This window comes from Lycium barbarum, chromosome 3, assembly GCF_019175385.1.
Source record: "Lycium barbarum isolate Lr01 chromosome 3, ASM1917538v2, whole genome shotgun sequence".
NCBI classification, from domain to species: Eukaryota; Viridiplantae; Streptophyta; class Magnoliopsida; order Solanales; family Solanaceae; genus Lycium; species Lycium barbarum.
Window position 1 is genome coordinate 29,165,539 of NC_083339.1, and position 11,927 is coordinate 29,177,465.

Sequence of the window (11,927 nt, forward strand, 5' to 3'; positions counted from 1 at the left end):
TTGTATGAAGCATGTTGTTTACATTTCATAAGAGAAATGTTGCATCGATAATGTGTAACATATGCTATTCTGCTGAACATGTCGGAGTATAATGGAAGAGATCATGTTCTTTAGGATTCTCAAACGATGTGTTGCTTGAATAAAGTATGGGCTGTTGGATAATGTAATTTAATCTTCGGATGCATATGTGTTTTAATTTTATGTTCCAGTTTTCAGTTTTGAATTCATTCTCATCTTCAGTCTTCAGTGTCGCAAGGTATTTTCGGTGGTTATGGTCCTAAATGGTTCAACATTAGCTCTCCAAACCTTACTCTAGTTCAAATAATTCTGGGCATATGCATTGCTTGTTTGTTTTCAAGTAGTTACTAAAATATCGAGTTTTAATTTATTTCCCCATTGCTATAATGGACTGATTCAGTGCTAAAATCAAATTCTGTCCAGTTCCGTAACTGAGTTAAAATCAAGTTCATGCGTAGATTAGGATAAGATGTTTGAGTTTCCAGTTCGTATGCCTTCCATGCTTGTTTCTTTTCTCTAAATAAGGGAACAACATTCGGCTTCAGTATCTTTTAATATATGTCGGGATTTGGCTGAATTCTGAAAATGTATTTGAGGTCCCCTATCGGTAAAGCATGTCAACTATATGTTATACGATCATGATGAACTACTGCACCTGTCTGAACCTTATATACGTCTAGGTATGACAAACATCATACTGTTGATACTGCCTATGTTTGAATAGATTAGACTGCTGTTATATAGTTAATCCAATAAGTTATTTTAACATGTGATTCAAGTAGACATAATTGCATATCATAGCAAGCTTAAGAGAAATAGTACAACTTAGACATGCTTGGTAATATGATTATGCTCCATGAAACTAGGATATTTCGATGGAATAAAGAATATTGAAGTGAATGGCTGGACAAAGTAAATGAAATGAAACTGATGATTGTACTTTAATTTTGTTACTTCTTTACACATACAATCTAGCTTTACATATATGTGAATATACTCCAAATTTACATCTCGTTTGCCTTCCATCACTTATTATGTTATTAGCCTACAACAATATGCTGTGGTGGAGGTGTAGAAACCATAAGTTCCTTTGGTATTGGCTTATGCTGGTTTCGGAGAGTAGTAGCATGAAGGAAATTGCTTCCGTAGTGTGGTCCATTTTTCTGTTGTGTTAAATCATAAATGATATGTAACATCGTCATTAGATGATCCATCAAAGTGATGGTTTAAGTTTGTTCGTTATGCCCTTACTAGCCATCAGTTTGATTCTTATTTCAAGATTTTTTTTTAACACAAAGGGGCTGCTCCTTTTCCCACTTTAAGGGGAGTTTGTTTACCTTTCTCGAAGATTCATCTCTCCACTTTGGTTTTTCTTCAAAACTTTAACATTAGGAACCTCTGTTTTGAATTTATATTTTTTGGCCGACCTATTTGAATTGGTATTTTTTACATCTTCGTCGATTAGATACTAATCCTTTTTTTTCTCATTTTTTGCATGACCATCGCATACGAGTCCGAGGGACTTGTCTCCTTTTCTGCATTCGGGGTTGGGTCAAGGCCCAACATTACCTCCTCTCGGGTCAATCTACACCTACAGCAGATTTAAAATATTCTGGGCTAAGCCCAACAACAGCAATGGATCCGCAGCAACATATAAAAGAAATCTGCTGGGCCGAAGCCCAACAGTAAACAGTTTCCAGCAGTCCCAAAACGGGCTGGACCCATTTGACATTATCTGCTCTTTTATTTTTATTTTCTGCATTTAATTCATATTATGCAACTGACTCTTTGCTTGTTTTGTTTGTTAACTTAGATGAACCTTAATGAGTTAATAGATTTAGCTTAGTAACGGGTAGTTAGTTTAAAGAAGACTAATAATTAATCCCTTAAGTTTCATCTTCTTCTTTTCACATTAAAGTTATTTATAGAATTTATAATATTTACTTCTAGAATAATTGATAGTATAAATTCATATTTTTTGAGTTAAAGAAATCATATTTTATTTCTTGTTATCTTAATTTCAAAACACCACTAATACGCAAATATAAATTCAAGCATATTTTATAAATAACCCTTCAAGTTCGAATCAATCACACATATTTTCAGCTAAGCATAGTTATCATGGTTGATAAGAAATGATAAAGAAAACTTACTTCCTTTTGAATCCTATTTATAAGTTTAGATTTTTTTACATTGCTATAATCAAATAATATAATTGATTCAAAGTTTTCAAATCTCTTCTCAACAACTATTATTTCCGGGCAAATTATCATATTTTATACAATTCTTATGTTAAACAACATTTTTATTTAAAGTTTAGCCACATTTATAAGTCTTTTTTTTTAATGATATTTTTTATCTTAACAATACTTGTAATTTTTATTTCGCAAATTATCACATTTCCTATAAATCTTATTAAATAGTATCTTTCATTCAAGGCTTTATCAACATTTTCAAGTCTCATTTAATATTTAGAATCTTCTTTTACGTAAATTATTATGTTTTCTACAAGTATTATTTTAAACAACACTATTATACTTTCGTCTAAAACCTTAACAACATTCATAAGTCGTGTTTTCAAAATGGCATTTAAAGTCTTTTTTTATACAAATTATTGTATTTTTTGTAAATCTTATTTTAACTAACATTATTTTCTTTTAAAACTTTAGCAATATTTTTAAGTCATTTTCTAAAATTTAAGCATTAATTTTCACCTTCATTAATTAACCTAAGTTTGGCCGGATAACCGTAGTTAACAGATTCTAAAGGATGCCTAACACCTTCCCTTTAGGATAATATAGAGCCCTTACCTGGAATCACATTGGTTGAGCAGACTATTAACGGAGGTTTAGTTTTAACTTTACCTTAGTTAACATCTAGGTGTCCTAATTCACCGTTAAATTAATTAGGTGGCGACTCCTTAAAACAAAAGAACAGGAATCACCAATACGTCATACTCCCTAAATCGATCCCGGTTAAAATGGGGTGTGACAATACTCATATATTGTCTGATGTACTTCTATAGATGCATGGTACACCACTAAATATACACTTTGACACGTATATCAGGTGTACATACCTTGTATACATCTAATAGGATCACCTTTTATTAAGACCTATGTATACATGCCATGTATACACTACTTTTTAACTTAAGCAGTTTTCACTAATGCCTTTTTCCAGCCATCTAAATTCTAATTCCTTTTATTATTATGATTAAGCGGTATTGGGCTGGGTTGAAATAAACTCCAACCTTTCCAAGGTAATCTTTGAAACCTCCCCCTCTTGTCTATTGGTGACACCGTACCGGACCTGGTTGCAAGCAACTCTTAATCCCTCCAAGTGTCACCTTAGTCTTATGATTCAATTAGGATTAGTTGTCATCAAATTAAGTTGACTGTACTGAACTGGGTTGCAAGCAACTCCAAGCCTTTCCAAGCTTCCCTTAAGTATTTGACTCTATTAACCACCTAATTAATTTTCTTTTTAGGTAATGCGGTTCTTAAACTAATTCTAAGGCAAATCTGGACTTAATCTTAGCAAGGCAATCATTCATCATTTATCAAACCAACAACAGAAGGATACTCAGCTTCATGCAATCCAAACAAGTATCAAATGGAATATAAACATTCATAATAAATACAAGTATTTCATTTGAAAGCTGGATAGTGCAAAGAAAAAAATTACTGAACTAAAGTTCTCTACAAGATTGGACATAAACAATAAGGTCCCTAAACCTACTCAAGACTTGTTGGGACTAAAGACAAACTCATTTAAGGTTTTTGCTTCACCATGTTCCCTTTCCAGAAAGCATGAGCACTAAGTGAACTAGCTAAAACTATAATAACAGGTCCATTTTCAGTCTAAAACAAACTATTTTATGGAAGATCGAATTCACTTTAATCAATCCTTGATGCAATGATAGGAGATGAAGGTCAGATGTGTACATATGATAAGTATTACCCCATAGACTTATAGGGCATGTCGTGACAACCTTTTATTTGGGAGAATGATATTATGAACCAAATTAGACTTGGTTCTTTCCCAATCTCCTCTCCAAGGTGTCTTTAAAAAGACTTCCCTTTTCCAAGTGGTTCACAACTTGCATACCTGCATACCTACACTCATCATGTCATTAAATCAATCCTACTATCCTTAAAGGTGAGACAGCTTGATTTCTAGAACCAAATTAACTTAGAGTGTTTAAGTAGACTATTCTGACCTATCTTTAGCCAACAGAACTTAAAAGGTTCCTATTTGATTAATCTAGGTTGATTTTAGTGTCATAGATTTAGCAAAATCCCTCCAAGGTCTTCTTAACCTCTTCCTAGTCAATTAAAGGGATTCCGTGGGTCCCATGGTCATAGAAATGAAACTCAGGGGGAAAATGACTTCAAAGACCTAAAGAAGAAGCAGTACAGGGTGGGTCATCACCCCCAAACCCTTTCCTAAACCCTCCTTTTTAGTAAAAAGGAGGTAAGGCCAAACTGGTCATCACCCCAGTCTATTCCTTGACCTTCCTTTTACTCCCCTGAAGCACTCTCAACCCTTTATCCCATTTTACAACCAAATGACAACCACTAAAAATCTCTAGAACTAGGATGAGTTTAATATTACCTTTAAACCATACTTAATAGTCTACCCTCTTATCCTAAGGCATTGATCATTTGACGTTTAGGCTGTGTTAAGTAGTCCAAGAAAAAAAAAACTCATGGGCACAAAACAACTTCTTATTCGGGCACTTATTTACCAAAAAAATAGGCTGATATGCATGCGATGATAGTTTACATATATAGGAAAGTAAGCACATAAGCAGTTTATACAAATAATCACATTATATTGAAACCCTTATGGTAAGAACCTAAAATCCCCAGCAGACTCGCCATATGTTACGGTTCGCATTTCATGGGCGGGTTAGCGCTAGGAAAGTTACTACAAGTTTGTTGGTGCTCTTTCGGGCTTGTTTTGAAAAAGAGTCTGTAACAACTCGTTTCGTCATTACTGTAAAAATTATGAAATATCCGTAACCGTGTCATCCTGGACCTTTCTTTTCGCCAAAATATTTTCGACGGACACCTAGCCTAGTGGTATCCATTGTGTAGAAGAGAATCAAATATCGAAATTTGGGTCGAGGACCCAGTTAGACCGCCCCAGTGCTAGGCTGAGCCCTATAGCGTTTGTTCTCCAGCGGCCATGGCCCCGCTGAAGCGTTAGTGTCGTGTTGGCATTAGGACGCTGCAGCGGCTATGCGAGTGCTGCAGCACTGCCGCTGAAGCAGCAGACCAGCCGCTGAAGCGGTGACATGCAGTTAAATTCACTATTTAAGAAATCATTTCGGGAATTACTCCCATTTTTCACAACCCTAAAATTCTAGCAGCCCAGTTCTGTGGGGAAGTATATAAATCAGAATTATTAGCCTTGATAATCCATCTAACACCTTCAAATTCTTCTTTCACCTAGTAAATTACTCCTAAGGGTCTTCACATAGAGAAATATCTAATGGGTATTACAAGTATCTAGAGTTGGAGAAATGTTGGGTTAGCATTATCTTTCACATGAACCCCGTTAGGTAATCTTTCATGTTCTTCATCTAAATGAGTTAATAACCTAGATTCCTACCTTCTTTCCTTTTAAAAATGAGTTCTTTCATGGATCTTGGAAATGGGTCTTTCCCAATATAAGCTTAAAAATTGGCAAATCACCTAGTGTTGTTGTAGATGGGATATAAAAGTGGGTTAAGGTCCCAAACCTCCCTTAATTATCTGAAATCTCTTATAAGGGTTATAAATGGTAGTTCTATTCTTGGGCCTCATGTTTGTCTCCAAGCTCTTTCGTGCGGATTACGATGTGGAGATCAAGTTGAAAAATTAATGGATGTTCGTGGCACCCGCTCGGCCATGAAGTAGTTATGGCTTTTCTTCGGTAGACTCTGGTTAGTTTTCCATATTCATCTATTAGAAGGAACGGACAATGCATGTATAGGAATTGGAGATTTGGGATGGAATCCTAGGATGGTATTGTTGTGTGATTTGTATGTTCGGGCTTGTGGCCTATAGATTCTTTAGTATGTTTGATATGGTTTTCTTGAATATAGGTGGATTTATGTGACTTGGGAGTAGTAGGTGATACCTAATTCTTCTATGTCTCACAATGGGAATTCCCATAATATGTGATTAATTATGTTATGCCATTAATAGTGAATCTAGTTGATAAATGAAAGGATAAAATGTACCAACGATTCGGACTGAGTTCTAGATTGAGTTGTGACGAATGATTGTGAGTAGAAGGTGAAATTACTTGTTCTAAGTTATTAGGCTGAGTTAGGGAAGTGGTAATAATGTATATCGAATTGGTTAACCTATTTTGTGTTTGGGACTAGTTGTTCCGTTGTGTGGTGATTGATTGCTCTATTGTGCTGGCTTGATGCCACGTGCCGTTAGTAGATATTGACATTTTTTGTCCCATCTTGGCTATTATATTGTTGGCGTGCCCACTGTTGGTACTTATGACTTGGATATATTCTCGGCGTACCCACTGTTAGTACTTGTGATTCTGATATCTCGTCGGCGTGCCGATTGTTAATACTGGTAATATTGAACATGATTATTGATATGGATACATGCATTGCATACACTCTCATTCTTCATGACATATTGTTGAGATACTGATGAGATTTGATGAGCTGGGCTCAGTTTTACTAGAGTGATGTGAGATGGCCGATATCCGATGTTAGTTCTGAAATCGTTGATTGAGTGAGTGCATGGACTCCGCGGGTCCCCCAGAGTGGTGCCGGTGAGAACCCCCCGTGGGAAAAGATCCGGGGTCCCGTCTATCTGTTGGGCAAAGATTTGGGACGGGTGGCACTTAGACTTCAAGAGTCATACTGGGTTGGGTTATCAAGATATCGATATTTCTGTCCGGAGCACAGGTGTACACAACATTTGCATGGCATTGCATTGCATTCATACACTATTGCTTTGGATTGCATTATGACTTGATTTTGAGACGTTTTGGTGCTGTACTTGTGATGTTGGATTCTGACTTGATATATTCAGACTTGACACAATTGGGTTTAGATGCTCCACTTAGGCAATAACGCGTGCTTGGTTTTGGATTTGTTTTTTGTACTTGTCGAATTATTCTGTAGATCGTCCGTAAGATCAGTTACATATTGGTCCCTAAGTGATGTAGGATAAAAGGTGTCATAATGATGAGTTGACCAATGGACTAAAACGACGAATTTAAAGATATTTGACTTATGAAATTGTTGTGAAATTGACTCGTGGTTATTAGAGGGCAATTATGATTTAATGATGTTGATGTTATAATGCGCAGTAGATGGATGTATGGCTTGATTTAATTATTATCATGGTTGTTTATGAATTCTTTTAGTGATATGTGTTTCTAACCATTGTCAGCCTATGATACTTACTCAGTACGCGTGGATTGTACTGATATTGCACTTGCTAGACCCTTTTCGGGGTGTAGATTGTTTCAGTTGCTGGATTCTGATATGCAGAAATGCGCGGTACCTATCTGGAAGGCCTCCTCTCACTTTATTCCAAGATGGAGGTCGAGTCTTAGAATGTAGTGGTAATCTGGATTTATTAGTTGCTCTTGTACTAGTCTAGACCAGGTCATGGGAAATCGAATCGAATCGAGTCTATATTTATTTAATTGTTGTAACCATATTAAATACTTGGGTTTATTAAGTATGTTATGATGTTCCGCTGTTAATTCTAAATATCTATTGGTTAAAATGATTCGTCTTGTTTAATTGATGTGTTATCCGATAGAGGGTTTGCCTACCGAGGTGGGAAAGGTAGGTGCCTACACGACCCTTAATTGGGTCGTGACAGAGTCGCCACCTAATTTTTAGGAAATTAGGAAAATCGGTGGTGAAGGGTTTATTCAAATAAAGTGAAAAATCCTTCGTAATCCAGAGTTCTATATAAGGGTTCTAGTGATCCCCTAGGGAATGTGTTAGGCACCCAAGTATTAAGGATCCGTAGGATACGGTTGACTTTCGAGCTTCAATGTGTGATTTTGTATGAACTGCTTATGCTTTGTTTAGTTTCCCGTATACTTTTTTGTCCTTTTCTTTTTTCTCTTCTCTGTTTGTTTGGTCTTTGCTAGACTCTAGAATCTCGAATTCTCCCTCTTTACCTACCCAATTTCGAAAAATACTGTCATGGCATATCTTTTTGTCTTTAAAAGAGTTAAACAAATTCCCTTTAAGTAAGGGTACTTTGAGTACGAATTTAAAATATCGGGGTAAAAAATAGTTTATCCTTTTACTTATAAGGATAGTAATATCGGGTGTGCCTCGTCTGAAACTAATGCCATGTGTTTGTTTGTAAGAAAATACATATGTATACATATATGTATAGCCTTTTATTAATTCATACATTATCCACATTTTATCTCTTTGGTCAACCATATCCTCAGAACTATTTTCCCAAACTCGGGATTTGAAAGAAATCCCATTCGTCTAAATTCATTAAGTTGGGTCTAGCCTAAAATTTTCATTTTACTTTCTTTTCTTAAGTTTCTCAAATTATGAAATGTACTTTTAAAGATATATTCAAAGATAATCAACATTTTGTACAGGAAAACATTCTTTCACATTTTGTTACTTTAATCAAAGGGAATACAACTCTTTTATCGTTCGAGTACAATTTGAAATATCGTCTACTTGAATCCTAGGTTCCAACTTATAAGGGTTGCAATATCTATACAAATATTTACAACAAAAAGCATGTTCCAAGAAAGTGAATGTAAACATATAAAATAAGCATGTTTTATACAAAAATAAAGAAGGGAAGAAAGTTTAGCTTTGTCGGCCTTGGGCCAAAATCCCGTACTCTTCTTGTCTTCGTCTGAAGCTCTAAGCATTCGATCCTTTTACTTTGTCCTTAAGCTTTGCTTTCCGTGCTTGTTTTATTGGTACCTTGCCCAATGAAAAGGAAAGTAGTTAGTCAAAATGATACGCCACCTGATGTTTAGGAACATAAATAATAATATGCCTCAGACTCATATCAAACTTTGAGAGCTTTTATTACGGAGGCTTAGACTCATGGTTTCGAATATGGAAAAGGAGCCCGAATCATGTGGCGGCTGCAAACTAGTAGCCATTCTAGTTGTCTTGCCAAGCGCATGTTGGTTCCTACCTTGTGATACCACTATAAGATCATCATTCCCCGAACCAAGGAATAACCTTTCCAGACAAGGCATAACCTCAAATTAAATGTTCTCATTGGCCCCAAGTGTAGTATTGTGTTCAAATCAGTGAACCTTTATCAAATGTAGCATCTGACTTTGTTTAAGTGAAATAGCAACTTGCCAAAGTATATCAGTAGCTTATTTCTTTTCAAAGGTAGCATTTTGTTTCTCAGAGAAACATAACAGCAGCCCATCGGTGGCCTATTTGACATTAAGCATTTAATAAAGGGCAGCCACAACAAACAGCAGCGAGGCAACAACGTAGCATAACATTTCGAACACAACAGTGGTTCAGTCAGCGAGCATATCATTAGCCAAAGGGTAATAGCGCATAGCAATGGCAGCAAGTAATACCTCAAGTGTAGTATTTGTTAGCGGTAATGTGCAACATTAAAATGTAACTAAGTTCAACCCAAGGATAGCATCTGTTCTTCATCAAAGTGTCTCGACTAGTTAGCCAAAATATAGCAAGTTTTGCCATGAAAAACACCACAACAGGAAACTGATCACAACAGTCTCATCAATCGTATAGCAGTAACAAGGTAATGACAAAAAAACTCATCAGAGTGCAACACTGATCTGCCTTAAAATGCAGCAACATTCTGCCCTTGAAGGTCAACAACAAATGGTAGGAAGCCAGTAGCAACGAGCCGTAGTGAACTTATTCAAGTACAACCACTTTTCCCTAAAAAAACAGCAATTATATCAAGCGTAACAACTTTGCATCAAGTTCACAACTCAAGAAAACAACATCCTACAGCCTTTGAGGGCAGCACATTTCAGCTAAAAGATGCAGCAGCTCATTGATCACATGGATACCAGAACACAACCATCAGCCCTTTTACAGTACATCAACCAGCCCACGAAAAGACCTCAAGGACAGTTGGGATTTGTAACTCCCAAGTCATGCAAAGAAAGAAGGGTGAAGAATGAGTATCCAACAATAGTTTCTCAACAAAACAGTATCCAAGCGGAATAAAATGTAATCTCCTATTAAATGAATTCACTACTTAATCCAGATTTGGAAATAGGTCAATTTGACAAAGGATTCAAGTCTCCGGAAGTATACAAGTGAGGGTTAAGCAGCATAGTCAAACAGGAATATTTAGCATATACTATTGTATTCATATGAGTTTACTTCAAGCAAAACCAACTTATGTTAAATAGAAATCAAAACACTGACTAAACCATTCCCCCTCAAACACTCTGGGTTTCCTCTTTAGTATTGGTTAAAAGATAAGATTTCCAGCTACATGATAATAGAATAAAGAAAACTTAAGCAGGAAAAAGACATTCTAATTAACTTATCTAGGCTATGATAGTTAATCCTAAGGAGGGGATTAAGTAATAACTTTTATGTTGTGAAGTTCAATTAAATAGCAGTATTAGCAATATGTCCTTATTTGAAAATCAGCTTCATATAGTAATGGTATTTAGTGTAACACCTGAATATAACATCACTCTCCAATCACAATCATCATGAGCTACACTTAAACTATAATTTAGGAAAAACAGGTTAAACATCAATCCCAATTTTGGATAAACAAATTCCCATTAACAACTTAAAGTCATGAAATAAGAAACATACACAGACACACTTACATAGCAGGTTGGGAAAACTTAATGCTTAATAGACAAAGACTGTTTGTCTAACTGGGGGTAAGCTGAGGTGATATTGAGTTGACACTCAACCTTTTCAATTCAGACCAACTTAAACAAGTCAATTATGTATACCTAAATCAGGTGACTACATAGAAATAGAGAAGACTTAAATACAAGACTTGTAAGCTTTTCAACATAGAGTTAAGGGAAATCTTCATTTCCACTTCTGAATAAACCAAGTCCAATCATAAGAAGAAAGAAAAAACAGTTAGAAGATGGAGTGTATACTCTCATTCTTAATTTAATAGGTTTTCCACACTTGGTGAAGCATTACTGGTTGATGAAATAGATTTCACACTTGGACAAGGATTTCTTTATGGGATAATTAAATGGTTTGAGAGCAATATCTTAAACAAAATAAAGACCACTAGCAGATGAAGCAAAAAAGAAAAAAGTTCAATACTTAGCATTCAGAACTTGATCATATAATCAGTTTGATTATCACAAACTCAATCTCCAAAGATGGTACTCAGTCAAATAAAAAAAAGGTACTTTTGGTCTAGTCCTTATAAGTGGTTTTTAAATCAAATAATGATCTTTTCAGAGAAATGACTATGACATAAAAACAGGACAACAACCGGTAACTCAAACACAATAACACTTGGACAAATGTACTAAACACACAATATGACAAAAGAGGGAGGCACCAGGTTCATCATACTCTTAGTTCTTATATGACCATATTTTAGTTCAAAATTAACCCAAGACATAGTCAAATGAATTGCTCTTAATAGTATGAGGGTAAAACAGGTATGTTTGAAACCATTTCAGATTTGGACCAAGTAAAGGGAAGATTGACTGATAACAAATAAAGAATAACATCTTGTGAAAAGCTGCTTTTAAATCAATAAATAGAAAGAGTCCCTTTTATGTTCGTATCTAAACTCAAGCAATAATATGCTAGCTAATCCTACAACATGATAGATCAGGAAAACCATTAAATTTAACAACTCTTATTCAAACTGAAACAAACTAGTGACATTCTTTAAAGCCATACTTCAAACATTTCATTCAAACAAAATTGC